The 24,775-nt window shown below is 44.0% G+C and overlaps 1 protein-coding gene across 5 annotated transcripts in view; it reads right to left on the bottom strand.

The window, feature by feature from the left end:
* The window catches only part of ZMIZ1 (zinc finger MIZ-type containing 1), a 315,504-nt gene extending 291,348 nt beyond the window's left edge, over window positions 1–24,156 (bottom strand). For 4 of the 5 annotated variants that reach the window (XM_057365192.1, XM_057365197.1, XM_057365195.1 and 1 more), the window contains exon 1: window positions 23,489–23,654. The gene's annotated coding sequence lies outside the window, so the exon portion shown is untranslated. Of the gene's footprint in view, window positions 1–23,488; window positions 23,655–23,977 lie in introns of those variants that run through there. The other variant, XM_057365193.1, reaches the window with a different exon arrangement.
* Between the last annotated feature and the right edge of the window lie 619 nt (window positions 24,157–24,775).

Raw genomic sequence — 24,775 nt, 5'->3', positions numbered from 1 at the left:
GCACAGCCACCATTCCTGCTCCCCATAGCATGCCTGTGCCTCGCATGGCTCTCCTTGGAACCCTTCCTTTTTTCAATTGCCTTCACTGCCTTCATTCCAGAGGTCCTGCAGGGAGCTTCATACCCTCTCCACAGGGCTCAGAGGGACATGGGGTACGCAGGGCACCCACAGCCCTGCCACAGCCCCTAGCACCCCAGGAGATAGCTCATCCTCCTCATGCCTCCATGGAAAAAAACAAGCAAAATTAAAGCTCTTTTTAAAATAAATGTAATGAAAAAAATATAAAACATGTCTCAATTTTAAGAGTTAATGAAAAGAAGAAAAAAAGAAAAAAAAAAAGTGAAGTAGCTTAAGTTCATCTCCTCAGTGTAATAAATAAGGCCTAAGCTTGGAGGCAAAGTTAACCACAATCCTGGGACTCGATCCAAGTCTCCCATGACAATAGGAAAACATTAGAACTCTAACATTCAAAATATTATTTAACTTTTAAAGCCTTAGCACAGTTCAAAGTCTCCTTTGTGGAACAGCGCTTTTGAAAATGTCGGTTGCCTTCCAGAGACCATTTCCTCCTAATCAGGCCCGGCATTATTTAAATAGCGAGGAATACCAGCAAGAATAGGAATCGCTTGGCTGAGCCTGGGAGGGAGACAGTGCTTAAAATGACTGCAGAATTCTTAAATGCTGGTAAAAGGCCTAATCCTATATAATGATTTACAAGATGACAAGGAAAATAGATTTACTGTGACAGTTTGAAAGGAGACCAACATAAATAAAATTACTGCTCACAGGGAAGCAGCCTCCCCGTTGTCCCCTCAGTGGCTTTAGCACCCATAACAGGAACCCTTCAGCACCCAAGCTTTGCTCACAGACAAAGCCAAGGGAAGAAACAACAGAGCAACCTGCAAAGCAAATTATTTGCTCCAAAGTCAGAAATTCTTTCCAAAGCACCAGCTTACTCTTACCAGTGCAGCAGTTCGCATGTAACACCTCTTCGTATGTTTAATCTGGAKTCTTAAAAAAAAAAATAGATAACGTTTTATCCCTCTCCCCTCACAAAAAAAACCCACCGCCACCAAACTAAGACCCAAGAGTTCTGGGTTTTAGTTTTAGTCATTAAGTTTCTGACTAAAGCACTGCGGCTGCAAAACACAGGGCCAGACCATGGCACCAAGCATGTGGAGACCAAACACACTCAAAATTAAGTGCATAAGAGTGATSTGGCTCAGGATGGCCTAGCATTATTTATTCATGGCTTTTTTAATATGCAGATGATGTACAGCCCCGCTTAACCATTTCTCTGCTAAGGGCAGACGAGGCAGCAGCATGTCTGCTGGTCCATGTGCCCTCCCCACCATCAGGCCCCTGTTGCTGTGCCATGGTCTGCAGGTGCTCAGGGACAAGTTTTCCTCCGCTGAAGCGCAGCCATTCAGCTCCCAGCTGCCCAGCAAAAAGCACCCAAGCATGCTGGGAGGGACCAGCTGCTCTTCCCTGCCTCCACAGCGCCAGGCAGCTGGGCTGTAGCTGTCCACAGGCAGACCCACCCCAAATCASCCCACATCCCCAGCTTCTGCGTTCCTTTTTCTGGAGTCTGGATCCTTCTGCATCTATACTGAGGAGGGAMCCCCTTCCCTGAAATGGGGGCACCCTCCTCCTTCTCCTAGGTGCAAGGTCCCTTTATAGTGCTTTGCTTACTGCCTCCTCACAGCCTGTGTCGAGCATCTTTTGTAATGTGAAATAACTGAATAAATATGATGAATGCCCCTGCCATGGCAGAGCCATGCCAAAGACTGTAAGCAGGTCATTAACTGCCAAGGTCATCTTGTTTGTGAAAAAGAAAGGGAAACATTACCATTAAGACTCTAATATGGTAAAACAGCAATGACAGCAACAAGGAAACATAAGCTTAATGTTTCCTTTAACCCTCACTTAAAAACACATTTGAAGTCATCTGATTCAACCACATGACTGCAAATTACCATTCATTCAGCAGGTCTGGGCTACATTCAGCCCAATTTCACACTTGTACCACACATATACCCCAACATTTTGTGGAGGATCTGTTGAACCTAATCTCAAAGCAGAAAGCAATGAATTAATTTGCCGTTTCCAAATCTGTCATCAAGAGGGCCACCAACCCCCTCCTGCCCATCAGCTTTTAGGGCACATTACTGCATCTTTGCATGGCCATGTGGGACTTGCCTGGGTGCARCAGCAACTGCCCTGCAATCCCCAGCAGACTCCCCAGCCTCCCCCTTTTCCTGCAGGGAGCATATAAATTTTTCTCCATCTGAGTCTTAACTACTGTTTGTCTGCAGACTTGTAAAATACACTAAGAAATGCTTAATGAGACACTGATCTGGCATCCAAATGTTCTCCCCCATGCATTTCCCCAGTGGGCCGTTGCCTGAGCAGCGCACACGTTGAGGCCGTAATTTGTTTGCCAGCTCTCCAAGGAAGGAAGGAAGGAAAGTGGGCGGGTGGGTGAGAGCTGGAGTCAGTGCAACATCAGCACATGGCTGGCTTGCACATGTTTTCAGTCACTCACTACTAAGAAAATACATACACGTATACATACACACAAAACCAGAAAAACGCTYAAGGCCCAGATGAAGACAGAAGGTTGCTAGGATAACATCATTTCCTTCACACCAGGAGCTAATAAAATAAGTAAAAAACACAGCTCTCAAGACAAAGACTGATACATGCTAAGCTTTTGAGAGCCTACAAAAATACAATCCTTCCCAGTTCCAGGTAGCTGCACATCTGTATTACCAGGGACCTCACAAATTATTTATCTTACAGCAGCACTGTAAAAGYAGCTTCTGTGCACCAACCAGAGAAGATTGAATAATTGAACCCCCTGTTTTATCACTAGGACATGCAGGCACTCRAAGTCTAAGCAATCTGTTCGAAGTTACTTGAGAAGTTTGGAGGGGAAGAATTAGCTGAATCAAACAACCACAGCCTAGAGTTCGGTGACCCAAAGCCAAGTCTCCTGACCTCTAACTGAGCACTTAACTCTTGCCAGAGAAAGCCCGAACACATAGACAAAAGCGCCCCGCAGGTCACTGAGCTGTTACCGTGCCTGCTGCTGCCGGAAGGAGTTACCCATGTGGCCGGGTTTGCATTCTCTGAACACATCTTTAATACTGCAGCGTAAGGCCTTGCAGTATTAAAACAAAAGTATTTTTGAAAKGACTTTAAATATTTTAAAAACCTGAAATAGGTGCCAGACTACAAATATTCACATACATTCTTATGTATGTAAATATTATCCTTGCACTTTATGTGCAAGGAGTTTGACATAGTTTAAAAAAACATTTTTATGTCTAACCTTAACTATGTATATAAATATTTACAGGATGGGATGGTGACTTTGATTTTCCTCCCCTGTGCTCAGTACATCACCTGGTTCTTGAGCGACTGGGGTCAAAGAAACGAGCTGCTGCCTCAGTGTCATGCATTATCCCTATCCTGCATGTCTTGGCTTGCAAACAGAGGAGGAACAACGGGGAAATCCAAAATCTGAAACCCCAAGCTGCTTTTAAGTGGTTAGCATTCTGCAAAAACACCATTGAAGAACTAGACAGAAACTTGAATATTCAAGTGTACTTATTTTAAACCTCATGSAGATTAATTTCAGTGGGTACTAAAGGGATGCTGTAAACCCATTTTGCTCTCTTCCTACCAAAATTTACATTGGAATTGCTCTTATGGGAGCTAGTAACGAGGCAGCTCGTGTGGCATCAGTGGTGTGCACACAGATAAATAAACCTGTGACCTCYACAGGCAGGGGCATTTAAAAAGCTTCAGGATTAAAAATAAACTAAACTAAACCAAACCCTAAAACTTTTACTAGTTTAATCCAAGTTTTGTTCACAATGAGTAAAATTTGGAGGGACACAAAAGAAGAGCTACAAATTTGAAGAGGAGCATTACGTCTTTGGTTCCCAGAAAGCAGGGCTCAGCCTGCTCTTCACCTTCCCCATCAACTCATAGCATAGAGATGGGAAGTAGGGGAAAAAATAAATTGCTGCATGCAGCTCAGTTTGCAACAGTATTGCAACAAGGCTCAATCAGTTTAAACASCATACATGCCTCTTCCTTCTTTGGCATCAGTCATAAGAAACATTTAAAACCAGTAAGTTCATCATGTTAATAAGAACGTTACTTTTAGAGGTTTGTTTATGTGTGTGATAGCACTTATGCTTCACTACTTTTAACTGTTTCCTCCCATAGACCAGCTCATCTGCCTGTTTCCTCTGTTTGTGTAGCCCTTGATAGTGAAATAGGGCAGAAAAAAATGTAAATGCTTTGAAGTGCAAGCATTTTTGCTTTAAAACCACAAAACCTGGCAGAATGATTCATTAACAGTCAAAATCCCCCAAACCATTTTCTGTTTAGAATAAAATCCAGTATTTATTTTGTACTTCAGTATAAACAATATCTTCTATAACTTTTTATTAATTTGTAATACATTTAAGTCTCACCAATAATTTCTGAAATATGAAATACAGTTCTTACAGCTACCAGAACACGGCACCCCATCAAATTTGAGTGCCAATTTCCYGGACATGACATTAATGGATGCAAACAGTCTCTTAACTTGGGTAAAGCTAGAAATGCAAAATCAAATGTCTGTGTACAAACTGATTTCAATAATATGCTATGAGAGTTTAATATATTAATGAAAAGGATTTTAAACAATACAATTTCTCTAAATTCAATCAGTGCTGCTCAACAGATACCGTTATGAAATATCACAATGAATATTAATGAAAGAGGCTTACACTATGTTATTCTTGATATCTTGACACACAGAAAGATTCCAGTATGGTAATTTGTTTTGGAATATAATTAAAAGAACCAATCACARAAAGAAAAACCAAAAGCCCTGCAAAAATGAATCTTTGCCCTTGATTTCTAGAAATACTCTATGAACTTGAAAAACATCAAAAAATTTGGAGATGTTTGGAAGTCTCACTTCATGTTATCTGAAAATACCAAATTTTCAGAAATTTCAGAAATAGCATGCACTGGAATAGCAACCTATTTCAGGCATTTTAATTTATCAGTTGCTTTAAGAAAAATCAGCATTTTTCAWTAATTCTATTTTTAATAAAAACAAAATTTGGAAAGAAAATTAACATGAGACATGAAGGTATTGACAATTACTGTTTTCAAYTGTAAGTCATCTTATTTCTTCTCTGAGCTCTGAAACTAAGTCTGATTTTTTAAAAATTTAAGAATTAACYRGAGCTTTTAARAGCTTTTTWAAAATAAAGGTTTTGCAYAGAACATMTGTGTATGGATCTATCAACTCTAGTCTAAGAACAAGACTTTTTTCATCAAAATGTTTATACTGTGTGGCAGCCCAAATAGCAATCTACTCAAAATCTGTTTGCAACATCAGGACTAAGCCTAGACCACGGTCACCTGTGTACATATGTACTTGATAGATTCAGGTCTTACAAATGTTCCAGTAGAATACTACACTGAGATGGCTTAGTGTGTCCACTGTTAAATGGACACAAATAGTGGCCAGTTTAAGGTTCTCACTTGCTTTTATTTGGGGAAATTTTCTCCAATACCTGAAGATGACCAGTTTATCCATTTCTAGTCAACAGAGGCTCTGGCACTTGATTTGTGTAAGGCATGAAGAGTGGTAGCATCCCTTAATAACCAACCCATGCAAAACAACAGAGAGAACATTTAATTCCACAGGACCATGAGGCACCCCACAGATGTAACTCATCGACACCCACGAAGCAGTCAGAGCAATTTATTCCACRCTCCCAAGGGGATATGGCCACTTGCGGTCTGATCTGTGAGCTGCAGCCCCCGCGCTCAGAGTAACASAACACCTCTAAAAATACAGATCAAAGAAACACAGCGTGCATGGTCCTTAGGAAACATTACAAAAAATCCTTTAAAATCACAACTAGCATTTAGACAACATGCTTAGCTGAATAATAAGGGTTATTTTTATCATCATGGTGTCCAGGAGCTCCAGCCACCAACCAGAGCTCCCACCCTACCAGGACGGCACACCATGCAAAAGGCACCCTTGTAGCACAGCTTCTTCTGCAGCACTTCAGCCCCCAAATGAGGCTCTAAAGCTGCAAAAGTTGAGCAGGGAGARGAGAGGCACAGAGCCAGGGGCTGCTGCCAGCTGGCCTCAGTGAAGGCCACGGCTCCCGGAAAGGAGCCGCCTGCGTGGGACCGCCTGCCCCGCACGGGCACCAACAGCAGTCTCCCACCAGCTACTGGCTCCCTCCAGGAAGGGTGGGAAGAGCAGATGCTAGCAGGAATACTTTAGGACTGCAAAATTGGAGCTTGGCTCTCCCAGGTTTTAGCTTTCTATCTTATTGCACACTTTGTGACAACAMACAGCTCATTTTCTGCCAGAGGTAGGTCCGACAGAGGTATCCTGTAGCCACACGAACCACAGGGAAGGATGGGCTTCAAGCTCAGTGAGACCTCCTCCCTGACAGTATAAAGTCCCCATCACCTGGTTTGACAGAAAAATAATCCATTTTGGTTGAAAAACAAGTTGTTCAAAGGGGAAAAAAAAAAGTATCTCCCAAGATCCACATTAAGGCTTTTAGTGCATGGAAACCAGAGTCACCCTCTGCAAAACAGAAGCCTCAGAGCAGGGGCTACTTGATCCAGAATGGAGGAACTAAGCAGCAGSATATAGCACAGCTGGTTTCAGTGGTAGTTGATACACATACTGCCTACCTCATCACAGAATGCACATGGGAGTTTTAAAAGGCTCAGGTTCTCCAGCAATCCCAGAGTTCCCATGCCCAGGACAGCAYGGGGAGGAGCAAGGCTTCAGGAGGACAATTCTGTGCGCTGGGCAGCCCTGGGCCTGCCATGCTTCCCCAGTGTTCTCAACCACAAACTGGAGACTGAGCCCTTCCAGCATCTTTTCACTTCTTCAGGTCACATTTCGGGAGATGGCCTGCAGCCTCCCAAGATCATACAGTGGATGAAGTGCTTTAGGCAGGAACCTGCTGGAGTAGGGCATGGGCATGGTCCTGCAGAACTCAGCTCCCTTGGTTTGGTTCTTGTTTTCAGGATTCCTGACTAGTTCCTGGGGCTGCTCTAACAGACAAGTGGCGCCCAATGTAGGGAAGGTCATGTGCAATTTAGGTTTTAATTTGGTGAAAATCCACCTGCCCCAAGCAACAGATTCTGTTGTATTAATGGAAAACAAGTGTATGCAAATCAAAATATTGTGGTTTTAATCACTCGATCCGATCTATTTATAAGCTGTGTTTATTATTTTCTAATTGTGAGTCTGTGGATCTGACTTATTTTCCTAGGCATGAGGGCCAGTTAAAGCACTCTTTGCTGCGTCCAGGCCTGCCACACAGCTCGTCTTCTGAACACTCTGCTGCTGCCCGTGTGCTGCTCATGGGTGATTGGTGCAGCCACGTGGGGAAGCAGACTAGGGAAAGAACATGTAAGAAACACAAAAGGGTTTTTTTTTTTTGTTTTCATCCTCTTCAGCAGTCTGATTCATTGTGCACCTGCACAAATATTTATGCTAACACAGCATAAGGATAGGAATAACATGCAGCAGGGAACCCAGAGGCCTAAGTAGTCCTGACAGCACAAAACCACAGGATGGAAAGAGGGATTGTCCATCTTTCTCACAGAGCAGCACATTCATATTGGGCATCATAGTACTGCTCCCTTGGTATTAATGGGATCATTTATTCCTGGCCAGAAGAAGTGAATGAGGAAAACCATAAAAGATGCTGACCCATATACAAGCCACCTACCATGGTGCAGTGATGGCCCCTCGCTTCCATGCCACCCTACCTTTCCTGATGCCCATGAGCCCTGAGGTGGTGGCACACAGTCAGCACCACCTCCAGGACACAATTTATCTATTCTTTTGGGAGACAGTCAGAAGTGCCACGGGACCCAGCACACCTACACACCTTCCCCTCTGCAGTTCCTGTGAGCAGAGAGGAGGGGGGAAAGGGCAGGACTGTGGCCATGCCAGGGACACCATGGTCAAAGCCCTGTGTTGCTAGCACCAAAGCCTGCACACTTRCACATTCTCCATCCTATTTTCCAAAAGCCACCATGCCACCAGCCAATGAATGGCACCCTTCAGCAAGTTCAACATTAAATCAAGTGAGGCTGGTAAGAGGTACTCAGTTCAATGGGACTTAAGAGGGAACAAAAAAGCACATGAAAGTGTCTGAACACATTCGCTAAGTTACATAAATATAAAAACGCAGAAAAAATAGCTTCTCTTGTACACCTGTTAATGCCAGAAGAATATTCTGTAGAATGAAAAAAGTGTTTCTGGAAAACCAGGTTGTTGCACTGTTCCRAAGTGTATGAAAATGCTCTTTGTTCTTTGGGAACCGCAAGGTGCCTGGACACTCTGAGAACAAAGTGTTACAGCCTGGCCTGTAGCCTGTTGAGCTGAGCTGAAAGGAGGTCCTGGCCCTCCCACCTGCTTAGTTGGGCTGTTCCCGATTTCCCCATGTTCCTTTCATTGATGCCTGAAAACCAGGCAGGCACGGACAGTGGTATCAATCATAGCTAAGACAGCTGAAAATTAACCTTAACAAGAAAACAAATAAACAAACACCAAAACCAACCACATCAAAGGAACTAAAAACATTCCAAAAAGTTGAAAGTCTTCTCTCCATCCAGTGATCAAATCCTGCTGCCCAGTGCAGGAGAAGGGGTGTAAATTAGGACAGAATTATCTGATATTTAAATGATTCTATTTAAAGGGCTGTTTCTTAAGGATTTTTTATTTATACGATTTATCTGAACAGTTCAAAGTACAAGAGAAAGAGAACTGGATTCTAACCRTAAGCACAGTAGAGCAAAACTGTAAGAACTCCTTGCAGATACTCAAGTACTGCTGTCAYAGTGGGACAGGACACCACTGCCTGTGGCCACATCTGCAGCAGCACCAGTGGCAGTGCATTTTAGGATGCTTGAGATTTACCAGTGTGCTGCATTCTGAAGCTGTGCTCCCCAAGGCACAGAGCCAGGGCAGCCTCACACCTGAGCTAGACACTCAGCACCCTCAGCTGGGGCTGCCCTGCCCACACTGCAGTCCCAACATACCCATGTGTGATAGCTACTTTTCTCTCACCGTGGACATCAAACCAGGAGCACAGGAATTCAAAAAGGTAGTCTTCCAAGACTGCATAATAAAGTCTGTCAACCTTTTTGGAGAGGGGCATTGTTATCACATTCACTGGTCCAAGCAAAGTGGCAGCAGTCATCAAAACTTCTAAGCCCTTAATTTATCAAGATTAACCAAAACCCAGGAGATAAAGGTTGAATTATAAATAAAAAATTATTTGAACATTTTAAAACATATTCCGACACGTTATGCTTTTAGCAATAATTAAATCATAGGACATGTGTTTGACACTTATTTTTTAGTGTTCAAAAAATATTTCAGTTGCTAGTTCTTTGCCATCTGTTTCCCATCATTATTTCATTAAAATAGTTTTCATCTCTCTTATAGCAGAAGAGCAAGATTGCCGTCTATGTGACTAGATTACCACCTTCCTTACTTAAACAGCATCATTCCAGCCTGGAGGTTTTTTCCACTTATTTTTTGAAGAGGCGTATGCACCTCCTGCAAACTCCACCCAGCAAGGGCTAACAAGGCAAGCTTGTTACACCCAGCCAAATACATCTCCTTCTCTCCACCTGTCARGAAGACTTCTCCAAAGTCTCTGAGGAAACTAAATCAAATAACTCATCTGCTGCAATAAGCAKGGGGATTTTCCTCCCTGAAAGRGAAAACTCACACTTGAATACACCTTGGATGAAAACCAAGGTCCAATGTACAATATGTAGCTTACACCGCACAGAACACCATTCCCAGGCAAAATACTAGAGCTCAACAGCTTACACTGCTGTGAGTACCTGTGCAGGGGCAAAGTCGCCCACATACAAGGAASAGGTGTTTTCTGAGCAGTTATCAGGAGCGAGTGCAATAATTCTTACCTGGAAAATGCTGTTTGCAGCTGCTCACCAATTTGTCAGCACACACGCTGCTCTCACCTCATGATTTATGATGCTCTCTCCAGCACTGAGACTTCTATTACTGTCCTCATTTATTGCCTGCAGCTGTCATTCTCACCAACAATTCTACAGTTGTTTGTAGGTGAGGTATCAAAGGTATTTAGTGTGCACCTAGAGACGTAATTTTAATCAAACCTACTCACAGGCAGTATTTAAACGTTAGAACAACTGCACAGAGTGCAGCAATTAATGTGAACTTGACCAACCAAAATTATGACAGCCAGAAACGTTTACTCATAAATGCCTCAAAAGGATGGATGTCCAACWGGCCTGTGAACACCTGCTGATTTGTAAATGAAGATAAAAATAGTACCCATAGATCACAAAGCCTTCCGACAGGTATTTGAATGCRCAATAAATATTAACATAAATTCAGYGATTTCACTTTCTATGGCCAAAATGTCAATATGGCAGTAAATGCAGCTACACCTTTCTCACCATGAATTTTCCTCAGCCAGCTATTTCCCCCTTAGACTAGTCGGGTTTTCCAGTTTTCCCTCAAAGGTGCTGAATCTGCCCAGTTTAGAGTAACAACAGTGGAAGGGGAAACAGATCTTAMATCCAAAAATTTCACTTTTAGAGATCTCAGTGCTCTCTAGATATTAAAGTTTTGCAAATCGGAAGTTCTAACCTACTGCAGTACTTAGTTAATTTTTTTTGGAAGCCACAAGTTGCTTGATGATTTGAAAAACAGGCAAGCGGAGTTAGTAAGCATTGACTACCAATCGCATCACCCTGTTTTGAAAGGGTGGCAAACCATCTCCACAGGTGAATTGGACCCACCACCACCTAACATGGCATGAAAACACAGCAGAAAGTAAGAAACAAGTCCTGGAACAAAACCTAATAGTACTTTCATGTGTACTCTAAAGCTCCAACTCCTTAAGTGAACCAATTATAACAGCATTTCTATTCATTTAATGAGTTTGTGCTTGTGATCCAGGAAAAAACCTGAAAATATGAACCCTAAACACAGTCCTAAAAGCAGATTTTGCAGAAGAATGTAAGTTTATTACTATCCTAAAGTATTCAATAATCCTAAATTGTGATGGCTGAATATTTTAAGGCTKGCAATCTTAAATTAGTCTAATCATTAGTCTAAGCATCAAAATCCACCTCCTGTATTGGAAGTTGTTTTATTCAACACTATCCACACTGCATAGCTTGAAAATGGCACTCAAGGCAAAAACAATTGTGAATTTACAAGCAGAAGGTAGCCTGAAGGCCATCACTGTCACAGTCAAGCTTGATTTATAGCTGAATAGGTAGTTTCAAACCATAAACTACAAATAAAACACAACTCTAAGTAGAAAAAATTATGGTTTTACACTATTGTGATAAACCACCAAAGAGCTTCAGATGTTTCTAAGTTGTTAATAGTTGCAATATATACAGATATTRATTGATCCTATTATATGTCCATATTCCAATCCCTTCAACCAAGATGATGGGGTCACATTGAGAGAGCTGTGCAGAAGATGTAGTCACCAATTGTGAGCCCATATCAAACCATTAGTTGGTGTGCAAAAGCCTGCTTTCAGGTTAAGAAACAAAATCTCCTTGTAGAGAGAACACTAATTGCAGCACATTTCATGAATACTTGTTATTTAAATCCAYAATATACCATTTGTTTTCCCATAACATTTATTAGGAAAATAGGTCAGAATTGGTCATATATGCTTTATAAAGAAAACAAAAATAAACCCTGCAAAAGCTGACTTCACCTATATTTTTAAACTTTTAGATTTTTTTTTAATTTCAGCTTTTACTCTACTCCCTGACCCTCTTCCTGTATTTAACTGCAGAATGTGTCCATTCGGGTGGACGTAACATACGTATAGAGAGTACATGCAGTATGTTGATTAAATATCTTAGTGTTGACCACTGAGACGACTTTCAGTTTAACTAAGTCACTCCAGTCTGCTGTGAAAGGTTCCCCCAAATGGAAAAGTTGCATCCMACTACCTGCCATTCACCTGATGTAACTGCAATGCACAACTCTCTGGAAGTCAGTCAGAGGATCCTTGTTTTTGAAARCATCCCTGAGATTCCTCATTCCAGTCGCTCAGAAATTGAGCRAACAAAAGCAAACAACAAAAAACCCAAACAAAATCCAACAAATCACCCCTCACAACCACCACACAGAAAACCCCATAAACCCAAAAACTACAGGTAAACTCCCTCCATGAATCATTATCCCTGTTTTTCTCAGTCCTGGACAAAAGAATATTCACTGGCAACAGGGGAAGGAGGGAGATGAAGTTGTTTTCTTCCCCCTCCCCCCCCATTGTAACTCAGCTGAGAGGTCATTTAAACTATAATCGTTCTTAGATTCAAACACAGATCCACATTCTATCCTCRGATGGTGTCTCTAGGATCTGATCACTCAAGCATGTGTATGATTCTTCACTGACAAACCACCTGACTCCTCTACTTGTGCAACTTGCATTACTCATAAGAAATCTTTGGCAGAGGCAGACCAACATATGTTAATTGCTGGGCTGCATTATAATAGGTCTGACATCTTGTTTCTCATCCAGGGTTTAAAATAAAAGGAAACAACAGKCTCCTTCAATACAAAAGTACATATTTTTGCATCTCATGCTAAAAATATTTTTACGTTAAGAACACAAATAGACCAACTGCCAAAGAATCCCTGCCTCCTCAGTGTTCCTTTTGGGGGTTTTAGCCTAATTAAACAATTAAGAACAGCAGAGACTGGTGTGTATGCATTTACCTTTCATTTACTACAAAATTTTCCTAAATTGGGTGCAACAGTGAAAATGGGAGCTTGACTCCCCAGTCTTTCATTTCTACTAYAAATGGTTTTCCAGGTAATGTTGGCTGCCAGTTTCCACGGCAAAATAAGGCATAAATTCATGAACACTGAGAAGCATGACTAGAGCAAATATATACTTTAACATATCTTTATCTTTCATATGGCAGGGGCTATGCACTATTTCTTCATTTTATGGTTTAATATGCTGGGATATTGCTAGGACAATATGCTGACAACATTACAAGTATTTTTGATTTACATTTCTCATTATTGAGAAACAGGTACTGAGGGCCATAGTTGCAATTTCAGAAAGAGGAGTAAGACTCCATACTGACATGCTGTTTCTTTCTGGGTGACCAAATTCAAAGTTTTAAATCTGAATTTCAARTCATATGACACCATAAAACTGCTAGAAACATCTGAAGTTTCATTGAGATTTTCAAAACAGGAATATGCTAAAATTAGGCATTGATAGAAGATTTTCTTTCACAAAAGATGTTGCAAAAAAAAAAAACAACCAACCATGCATTGAATAAATCATTTATACACGCATTTAGGATGCGGAATGTTTTAGAACACACCGGAAACACTGTCTCAGAAGTTTTGGGGTTTTTGTTTCCAAGTGATTAAACAAGTGTTATCACACACCTCTGACCAGAAACCTGCTGGGCATGCRTGGTTCCCTCCTTCCTTCCCCCAGCCTCCCTGCACTGGGTGCTGTGTGGTGGCAGCACTGGTCCCTCTCTGAAGGCAGAGTGCCAGCCAAGAAGCTCCAGCCAGGAGCAGACAGATGGTGGCCAATAAGGAAACCATCACAGTGTCTTAGTCACCATGGCAGAGCCTGGGCACCACACAATAGCAGCCTGACTACCATCGACTGTATCCTCATTTCAGCTCGTTAATGTGTTTACCTGCATATGCCTGGTGCTTCCAGCTCCGGGCACACAAACAGAGCTGCTTTAGGTGCACCACTCCAGTGGCACGGGGCCTGCAAGGACCCACCACAGCGCCAAAGGGAGATTAGCCAAAGGTTACAAAACACGGCCTCGAATGCAGCACAACAACCACCACTCTGTGCAAGCAGCTATGCTCTAGGCTAGCTAAGAGGAAACACGCCAAAGTCTTAAAAATAAATGTTCCAAGAACCAATTCATTAACAAAAGACACATCCACAGACAAACCCTAAATTTTCAGTATTTATTTGGGGATAAAACAACCTTGCTTAAGGATAAGACAAGTAGCRCAGCCCTGAATTGAAGGCACCCATCTGTTTCTCTCCCGTCAGTTCCTCAAAGCTCCAGTCTGAACCCTCCAGCAGCAGCCACCGTCGCCACGTGCACCTTGTCCTTCTTTCCCCTGCAGACTCTACATTCCCAGGTGCTTTCCAACTGGTTACTTCACAAAAGAACAATCTGCCATGAATGCAGCTAGAATAAAAATGATTGCAAATATTTTCAGAACCCATTTTAATCAAAGAAGCTCTGAACCGCTAAACCATCCGCAGCCCTGCCCTTTGCAGAAAGAACAACTGCTTTGCCCAAGCCTGTGCAGCGCCGAGCACCATCTGGTCCGTGCCCCAGGGGGCCTTTCCACGCTCCCAACCTGCACAGCTCCAGCCAGTGCCACCGGCAGCGGAGTCCAGCAGCTCTGCGCTCCCTGCCACACAGACTTTGAGGACACGGCGATTTCATGCAAATGTTTTAAAATATTTATCTTCTGTCCTGTTGCTGATTCCTTCTGCAATCTAAACAAGCTCTGAATGGCCATCCCTTTATGTGCAATTCATACCCAAGCATCGCTTGGAATGCAAGGATTGGTCTAAAGGAAATGTTTATAATGCTCACATGAGTCCAACTATGGCATCTTTCATATCTAAACTGTATCTTCGCTAAACACCAGGTTTAAGTATTTGTTATTAACAAGCATCACAAAGGCTCCCCTGGATTCATTCTGTACTCTGTCTCCTGCTGGTCACAAACAGCTTGGTTTTTCACTTGTCCTTTGCTAAAGAATAACAAAGCCAAATGAAACAGTGGCTCCTGAGTTGCACCTAAAGAATGAAGTGCCCAGGGCAGAGGTGGGACTTGGTTTAGTGGAGTTTGAAGCCCATCTGGGTACCCACCTTCYGACCCAACTGCCACAGAGCAGCAGGATCACAGAGCCCCCCAGTTTCTCCTTCCTTCCAGTCCCACCTCAAAGCWGCTGTGAGTGTGAAAGGGGACTGAAAGGCAGCGATGAGCAGTGCTGAGTAAGCCCTTCCTCTCGCAGGGCTCCCCACAGCCACATGAATTGCTGCGGCAGAAGCAGGTTCAGAGCCAGCGACACAGCCCCAGCAAAGCACAGGGCAGACGACTGGGAAAGGACACACCACCCACCGCTTGGATCGCCAAAAAGCTGCAGCAGGAAGATGGAGCCCAAGCGCTTTAACATGCAAGGCTGATTTAACCAACTCTGAGAGGGCTCTGCTAGTGACCCAAAATAACTTCTCCTTACATAATACTGTTATGATTTTAATGTGAGACATGTCAGAGTACAACAGTGCCAAAAGCCAAAGCTACGCATTCATTTGGAAAGCTAGTAGGCTCTCATCTCTAATGGTATCAAACTCCAGCTGGACTGCAACCCAATGCTTTTTAAAACAGTGATGTAAATTTCTGGAGAAATCTCACACTTGAGAGAACAAGCAACGACTCAAATACAGTTCCTGAAACAAACATCTAAAAGCAGGACTGAAAGCTGCTTTAAGTCTCACCAGGTGAGACGTAACAGAGTGGGTATTTCAGAAGTAAGGAAGAAAGGACTGGTGAGCAAGTTGAACACTAGTTTGCAGAGAAACAGCCTTGATAGCACAATACACATTGAATTTGCCTTTTCAGTCACAGAACTGCCATCCACTGCACATATGTGCCCACTGCAACTCAACAWCATTTTCTGTGAAACAGAAAAGTAAGGTTTCGTGGTTTTGTAAAATACATAAAGGACAGTGAACTGAGCACACAGTCAGGATCCCAAAAGCATGGATAGGACAACAGTTCACTGGCCTGAAGTCCTTTAAAACAAGCATTCCAGTTTTTTTTTTTTTAATTAAAAAAAAAAAAAAGTAAAATGCATCAACCTGTGCTAAGTGGAGAAGAGAAGCTTTACTTGTGAAGGTTTGGGGAAAGCCTTGGGTTACTGTAAGGGAGACCTACACACAAGCTGTAAAACAGCTCTAAACAAGTTAACTTCTGCAATCCCACTGCTGGGAAAACAGTTATAAGCATTAAACAAACACGGAATTTACAAGAAGAGCACTAAGAGACTGGGTAGACTGCCTGACAACCATATCATTCTTCTTTTCCCCTGCAAACCTGTGGGATAATAAATCCTTCTCTCTTTCATCTATGGATACATGTATAAACAAACTGCTCTTCCAAGAACTCAGTGTCAACAAAGTCTCTAAAACTGCTCTTTAAAGCTTTTTTCCTGCCTTTTTTTTTTTGGGGGGGGGGATAGCTCTTACATTCTCCTATGAATATATAATAGTTTTAAAATTAAAGAGCAACAGCACTTGTCAAAATAGTCTGCAGGAACTTGTATTTTGCAATGGATTTAAAGCAAATGCATTCTCTAAGAAAATGCTAAGGTTTCTTCTTGCCATTTACAACAGCAAAGATCTTAGAGATGTGCAATATTAAGGAAAACTAAGGTTTATGTGAAAGCAATTACATGTAAGGTATTTCTTGTTTTTGAATTATCTCTGGGGGCATCCCACCTCCTGGCTGCAGGAGGCCAGTTCAAACTGGGCACAGACACAGTAGGACAGCAGGCTGGTGWACTGCTCTTAACTCCTCAAGAAAGTGGCTACAGTTGGAGGGGTGGGGGTCCTGCAACTCAAGGCTCCAGCCTGTCCTCCCTGTCACYCAACCCTCTCATGATGGGTTCTTCCCCCTCATGCATCCCACTCTCGCACCACTAAAATAACYAAAAGCACATGGTAACCTTTGAGCTGGAGAATGCCCATCTAGCAGGTGGCTGCTGAACAACAATCATGTCCACGAGAACAGAACAGGGGAAGGGTCTGAGTTTCATAAAAAAACAAAGTAATAAAAACACATCACCTTTGGTGAGGTAGACTAAGGAAACCCTCTTTGTCAGTGTGAGGCCAGACAATTTCCAGGGAAGCCAAATTTCAAACCCTTTCAAGCACCAACAACCAGCAGTGTCAGCCTTGACACTGTTCTGCACTTCTCCCTCATCCCATGGTGCCCTTACTTACACAGTAAACCAGTACTAGATCAGTTCATCTGTTTTTGCAATGGGTGTGCAAAAACACGAGAAGAGAAACCTGCGCTAGAGAACTTGCTGATGGTGACACAGAAGTGTGTATTTCAGAGCAGCCTAAAAGACTCCACTGTTCTCCGAGGGAATCAGGAATGTAGCCAAGAAACAAGCAGATACATATCAAGGGAACTGTTTTTGCTACTAAATGGCCAATTGAAGGCCCCTACTATTCTGTCATATATCTATGTCACTAMAGTCCCAATAAATAATGCTTTCTGATTAGTTATGAGACTATCTAGAAATCTCTCGGACAGATACCATTCACTGTGCTAGCCAGTCAGTCATCAGAGCCCTGAAATCTCAAAGGAATGAAAAACTACAWGAATCCAAAAGACAACACTTACTTGTCAAAGTATTGCGTTTTCTCTTACTCTCCAAACATATGTTTTTACCTAGTCAGCAAAGATGACAAATGGTATTTCACAGCACAAAGAGTTGCCATATGAACGAGGGACTTTCCCCGCCGTCGTGCATTAGATCAAGCAGTCAGTATTCTCTAGTTAATGTTATCTGGCATTAACTCACTACTAAACCAAGTCACCAGAAGAGTTTACCAGTTACCAGGTAGAGCTGAGAACATGAGAACAAGATTTGAAGAAAACCAAATCAAGACACCAAACAATTTCAATAGTGGTTTTGCATGACATCAATTCTGTGGTTTTCATTCTTGTGCTATCTTTGACAACACGTATGTATTATCAACTTGTTAGAGTTGTTCTCCTTTCTGAAGCCAGGCCCACAGCAGTGCTGCTTTTCCCTGGAAATAAAAAGGCTTACGACAACCACAGTCCCTCTCTGCTCAGAGCCAATACTGACTACCAAAAAACTGGCATAGGGCCCTAGAGGGAGAGGGTAACACATCTGACCATGGATCAGGCAGCTGGAGGATTGCCTGAATAGGTTTCACAGGAYTGAAGGAGGATGTCTTAGCATGAGGACATGAGTTATAAATCAGGTCTCCACCATCCACTGACATATAAGCCAAGACAAACAAACAAAAAATTAATAAGAAACCTCTTATATAAACTAACAATGAGGAGGTAATAAAACCCCACACCTCTACGAAGTTTCCACAGATTTGTAGCACTGTGCATAGTATTGGGTTTTGAGCAATTTCTTATCCTCCGTCCTCCTGCCTGGTATTGAGCCAGGAGCCTTCCTGCTTCACTTTGGGAATCAAGTCAAAGCTGGTCTGCAGAGTCAAAACAAACTCTGGATTACCAACCAGGGCATATGCTTCCCACATTTATGTTAATGGAATGTCACTGTGATAAGCTGTATGTGACCACCCCAGTATTAGTACACTAGACAACATACAAACCAGCTTGATCTAYTGAACTGTCTGTGCAAAGGACAAAAGTCTCTTTTCAAGCTTAGATATTTCACTAGATCCCAAATCTTATTTCAAAATGCATCAACCATCACCCACTSGAAAGGACTGCTTGGCTGTTGCAGGATTCACTACAGGAGTACAAATTAATTCCTCTGTCCTCTGCTACAAAACTAAAATGTATAAGCAACCGAAGGAAACTATATGTATTCCAGAACGAGCCATCATCTATGTGAGCCTTAAGAAGGACAAGTTCTTTTAAAGAATGAGTCATTCCCAGTGGACTAACTTGATTTCTATTGACACTTACAGGAGAAATTAGATTCAAAGTGATTTTGTCTAAGAACAACTTTGCTTTTTCTACTGGATACCTAATACCCATAGAAATTTGCCCTGCTCCATAAAGGGAAGGGCAGAGGCATTGTACCGAAGCCAGGAAACTTCATCTTTGCAGGCAATGTCGACTTCAGTGTATCTTAAACTATTAGAACCAAAAATAACATGTAACAAGTGTAACACCATCTCCTACTCTCATAATACACTACTGCCTCCAACAGTCTAGCTGTAAAGATCCATTACAACTCATTGCTTGGACATTTCACTAACAGCCTATATTCTCTTTAAAATATTATAACACTAGCCAAGCTGAATGTTAAGAATCATGTGAAACCCAATGGAAATAATGAAATTGGAAATTACTACTTAAGAATGTTCTGCTTTATAGTAAGAAGGGGGGACGAACAAATCAATATGGCAAAATAACCTTTTGTTTTTAAGCCAGACACCATTTTAAAACAGAAATTATTTTTAATACCACTGACAGCGTCACCTTGTCATCAGCAGGACAGATTACACACGCTTTGAGTGAGGACATGAGTTGAGAGAAAGGAAGATACAATATCTGAGCAGGAAGTCTATGTGTGGTGGTCTATATTGACACGTTGTTTACTGTGTTTTCCCATAAAACACACCTAAATCGACAAAGAGGGCTTGTGCTGCTTGTCCCACAAGAGGCAGTTGACAGCAACAAGCATAAACCAACTCTAAAGCTTTTCAGCAATATTCTTGGTGCTTTCCTGTAATAAAAGATAGAATTTCACAAAAATTGGTCTAACTAGGAGTGAACAAATCAGCCAATTGCATAGTGGTCAAATTTGCTACCACAGGCATTAACTGCAGTCCCACTTATTTATGAGAAACAGGCTTCCCAGGTAAAGCCATAACAATCCAAGCTCACACCTCCTGCAGCATTTGATCACCCACGTTGTTAGGGCAGWACAGCAGGCACCACGAGTTCCTGGCCAGCCACTGCCTCCATTTCTCACAGTCACATTATCTTCTGTGCGACTGGAAAAAGGCTRGATCCCTGTTGTTCTGAAACGTATCAACAAGACCGTGGAAAACAAAAGGAATTCCAACTCWTTTTCCTTTCTCAGATCTGTTTTTCTTCCTTTTCAGGAGAGAAACCAGGCTTTGCAGGCTGCTAGTACAAACATCAAGTTGCTAAAACCCAGCCAACATTGTCTCCAACTACAGTATCAGTGATGTAACTGCCATTTATGAGGGTTTGGGGTGTTGGTTTGGCTTTTTTTTTTTTTTTTTTTTTTTTTTTTTTTTTTTTTTTTTTGTGTCCAACAGAAAACCTTTGGAGCCCATAAAAGTGGAAGAGATTTGGGGCAAAGGGCAAGCAGCTCCCAAGAAAAGTTATGAATGGAACTATGCTACAGAGCCTTGCCTTTCCATGCCTTGTACAGGAGAAATAATTCAGATGCTGCAAAAACTGATTCATCACCTTTTGTGGGTTTCCTAAAATATTCTAAAAATAGAATTGTATGCCATAGTAAGATTGCAGTTTTATTTCATCTCAGAGAGCACAAAACATTCTCTGTACATATACACAGCAACTCACTTCTTTCCTGAAACAAAGTTTTCATTGATCCTTTGCCACAGACTCAATTATTGTTTCTAATYATGATCAACGTTTATTTAAGGTATTGTGAACTGTAAACAATGCAAACAATAAAAGCATCTGTCCATGTTGACATGACTGTAATTGGCAGGTTAGATACCTATATCAATTGGTCCCRAGGGCATACTTTTTAAATTCGGAAAGCCCAAAGTAAATTWAAATTACAATTTACAGAACAATCTTGAAATCAGCCACCTTTCGAAGTAGTGTTATCTTGAGTAGATAAAAATCACAGTCTGTCAATTCAATCCCAGGAAATTCTTCATTGTTTTGAAACATAATCCTAAAGACACTTTTTTTTTTTAAAGCTTCTTCTTTTAATGCAGTGGATTCTGCAAAATTCCTGCACCCATGGGGAAAAAGAATCCTTTTCTTATACTGTAGCAATTACAAATACATATGTAAAAAGAGCAGAAATCAAGGCACTTTGAGACAACATTTAAAAAGGCAAAAAGACAAAAAGTCCTTAACTATGGGATATTTAGGGGACTTCAAGTCAGGTTTTCCATAACCTCATTATAAAATAAGTGACCTTTTCYTTCTCCTCCTCCCCACCCCAAACTGAGGAAAATGGCCACCAAATGCACTCAGCTAGCCTCAAAGTCACACGTGCTCCATTGCAGATCTTGCTTTCAATGTCTCTTTTGTTTGATGGCTGGTGTTTCAACATCCTCAGCTTGGAACACAAAAAGGTCAGAGCGAGTCTTCTGGCATTCACAGACCTGCACCAGGCCCCGCCAAGAGAAGATTGATGCCATAGTACATTTTCCCCAGTGAAGACAAGGAAGTGGAGCTCCAAATCCAAGACCAACAATGTTCGTCACAGCAATCCTTCTCCCAAAGGTGCTGAGCTTTTCTATATTCCTTTGTGAAACTTTTCTAGTGGTGCTAGTAATATTTTTGAGTTACCCACTGCGCCATGTTACTGGCCCAGCATCGTAACCTGAATAGGYTCCCACTAGTAAGTCGTTTAAGCCACACATTCCAGCATACAGCTTTTTTTTTTTTTTTTTCCCCACCTGATTTTGCTTTACCCCTTGGTTATCCCGAGTRCCCTCACACCTGCCTGCTGTCCTCGCCTTTCCTTCCCTGCCTAGGGAGGAGAAATTGCACCATTAAACTTCCAGTGTGCAAGGCCAAGGTCCGTTCCACAGCTAGAGAGAAGCTGTTGCTAAAGATTCCTTAAAAGCTTTGGCACTTCACGACAGTTGGAACTACTCAACCAGAGCTGGGAGCCAAAGCTTTGCCACAGCATTAATGGGCTTTTGCCCTTTTAAATTTTATAAGCCTGTCGCCTTTCTGATGCGCACAGTTTTATTCAGAGCCTTAAATGGCCATTTCATATTTAAAAGAAAGCTTGCATAGGTAGCACCCTAAAACTATCCCAGGTCATTCATCACCGCAGCACTCCTACTGTCTCTTAGGAAACCTTTGATAGAGAATTTGTTCAGGCTGCCAAGTTAAATCCTCTTCTCTCGTGTCAATGCATTGAAAAAAGCAGTCAGAACACCAGCTTCACTCAGGCCTGCTGAAGTAAATGGAGAAAACCAATTCCTCTGGCACTACAGAGCCATTAAGCCTTTTGCAGATTATTAACTGAAGCACAAAAATCCACACAGCGCACGATCGGACGACAGAGCAGAGCTACGCCTTAAGTTTGCTTCGGTCTCGATAAACTGGCGATGCAGCCGCAATTTGCACCAGCTCGTGCAGCTGCCGGGGCTGCTGAGCGGGACCCTGGCAACCCCAGACAAAAGCGGCTCGGCCGCGGTGCGGGGGTCACGCTGCCACGGCCGGGCAGCTTCCACCTTCAGCAGAGACCGTGATGGGGGCTGCCCTCSGAGGGGCACCCCCGAGGCGCCGCCCCGTGTCTCTCATCGCAGCCTCCGAGGCGGCACCGAAATTAAACTTTACACGTGCAAAACAAAGTTTACAGTCTAAAACACCGATTATAGTAACAACTTCCTCCCCGTTTCAGGCTGCCGTACTCCTTCCCCGCTAGCGCGCCAGCCCAGAGTGCTATCCCGAGCCCCGCGGGGGGGTGGTGGGGGGGACAAGAGCGTGGCTGGATGGCTCCTATTTTTATGTTTACATTCCTGAAGTGTCTTTAACTGTCTGCCATTCCCCCTCTCCCCGCGAGCAGCTCCACCGGCCGCCCCTGGAAGCGYTTCCCCCGCTCCCCTCGCACAAAGGCGGGTGAGCTCCGGCCGGGTCGGGCCGGACAGGGCACCCCCGACCCTCTGCCCCCGCGCCCCCTCCCCTCCGCCCGGCGGCTTCCTGGACAGATGCACCGGGGGAAGGGAGGGGAAGAGGGAGGGAGGGGGGCTGCTCCTTCCTCCTGCCTGGCGCGAGAGGCCCAGGTCCCAACTGGCTCTCAAAACCCAGACACAAGGAATTTACACCCAGGCAAGCTTCCCGGAGCCTGAAGAACGGGCGCAAGGTTCCCCACGGGTCTCCCGAGCCCCGCACGGGCGGCCGGGCACGCACACACAGCCAGCCGGGCACGCACGCCCCGAGCCGCAGTCCCGGCCCCGCGGCGGGGCTCCAGCCCGCCCCGACGGCGCTCGCCCCGGCCGGGGGCAGCCGCCGCCCCGGCCCCCGCAGCCCCCTTTGTGCTTGCGGCGGTTCCGACGCCCTCCCGCCTCACGCCGCGGCTGCTCCAAGTTCGCCCCGGGCCGGGTCCCCCCGCGACCCCGCGGCCGGCCCGGGAAGGGCACTGCCCGGCTGGAGCCGCTTCCCCACCGCCGGGCCCCGGCGCTCCGCGGCTCCTCGCCCGCCCTCRCCCCGCGCCCTCGGCGGGGACAGCCTGCCCCTTTAAGAAGTCTCCGCACATTTTCTCCCCTTGCAGAATAAATATGTTGTTGGGGCTTTTTTTTCCCTCCCTGTAAACCTATTTCCCCAGCGTGGCCGTTCCATTGTTTCTGCTCCGCCGAGACGCAACCCCTGCCCGGCCGCGAACGGGGAGGTGCGAGCAGGGAGCGCAAATAGACGCGAAACTTACCTACGGATTGCAAAGCAGCCTTGCAGCAGCAAAATAATAAGGAAGAAGGCAGGCAAAATCCTCTTTCCCCAACTGATTTGCAGCTCTACTCGGGTATTTTTAAATATATTATTTTGTTTATTCCCCTCCTTTCTTCCTTCTCCCCCTGCTTTCTTTTTCCTTCCTTCCCACCCCCCCTTTTTTTTTCCCCTTGCCCACAGACAGTGAAAAGGAGCTCAATGTTAGTGGGTGAGTAAGTGAATCAACTAGCAGAGAGCACAGCAAGTTGAAGTGTCAAATTACATTGGCTATTCTATTACCAAAGGGCCATGCTTTGTGGCTGCTGGCAAAATCTGTCCCAGATTCCTATCTGAAAGGGAGCTGCCTCCTACAGGGATGTTCTTCCCTTCGCCCTCTCCCTTCCCCTCTCCCCCCGCAACACAAACACCCCCCCAAATCACACCAAGTTAAAAATCTTAGATACGAGTTAAAATACAAATATTGTCTTACAGTGTCTTTTAAGGCGGGGATTGTCGTTTTAGTCTTCCTGAATACCAGGCACTCGGAAACCCTTCCACTCTGGAAACTGAAAGCTGGAGAATATCTATACTCCCCTCGGTGTTTTTGTATTATTAAATAGGGGAAAACCACCCTGGACCCAACACACTCTCAAGCATGAGGTGTCTCCGTCTCTGTCGTCTTCACRAGAGAATTTTTACGGGCATGGAAGGAACTACCGGGCGGGCAGGGGGATTACACAGGAACGCCGAGACACCCCGCTGCTCCGTTATTGCACTTTAGCCCCCCACCCCCTCCATTTATTGCCACCACCGCCACCCTCGGGGCCGCTGTTATTTTCAGAGCCCGGAGCTCCCGCCACCCAGGTAGGAGCGGGGTTCTCCCGGGGGTCCCCGCTCAGCCGGGGAAGCCGGGCGGGCGGCGGTGCCCGGGGGGGCGGGCCCAGGAGGCGGCCCCGCCGCGGGGGGAGCGGTCAGGGGCCAGGGCCCCCCCGCCGCCCGGAGCGCGGCCCCCGGCGCTAACAATAGGGCGTGTTTTCTTTGCTGTTTTTTCTTCCCCTGTGCTCCTTAGGAAATCCAGCCCGATTTCCAGGGAGAAAATAAGCAGAAACCGTCCTTGTCTGACGAGCACCGATCTGCTAAAAAACATCTCCCTCGACTTCTCTTCCCTTGATAAAACACTTCCAGGACAATCAATATTTTATGATGAGTTGTTAATAAGCCTAATATATTCATCCCTGCTCCAACGGGGCTTGTTAGATTATGCAATTAAGATAAGCAATTTAAACAG

Source organism: Malurus melanocephalus, unplaced genomic scaffold (assembly GCF_030028575.1).
Source record: "Malurus melanocephalus ecotype Western Australia unplaced genomic scaffold, MMel_1.1 scaffold_49, whole genome shotgun sequence".
NCBI classification, from domain to species: domain Eukaryota; kingdom Metazoa; phylum Chordata; class Aves; order Passeriformes; family Maluridae; genus Malurus; species Malurus melanocephalus.
Note: the sequence above shows the minus strand (reverse complement) of the source record. Positions and strands in the feature narration are given on the sequence as shown.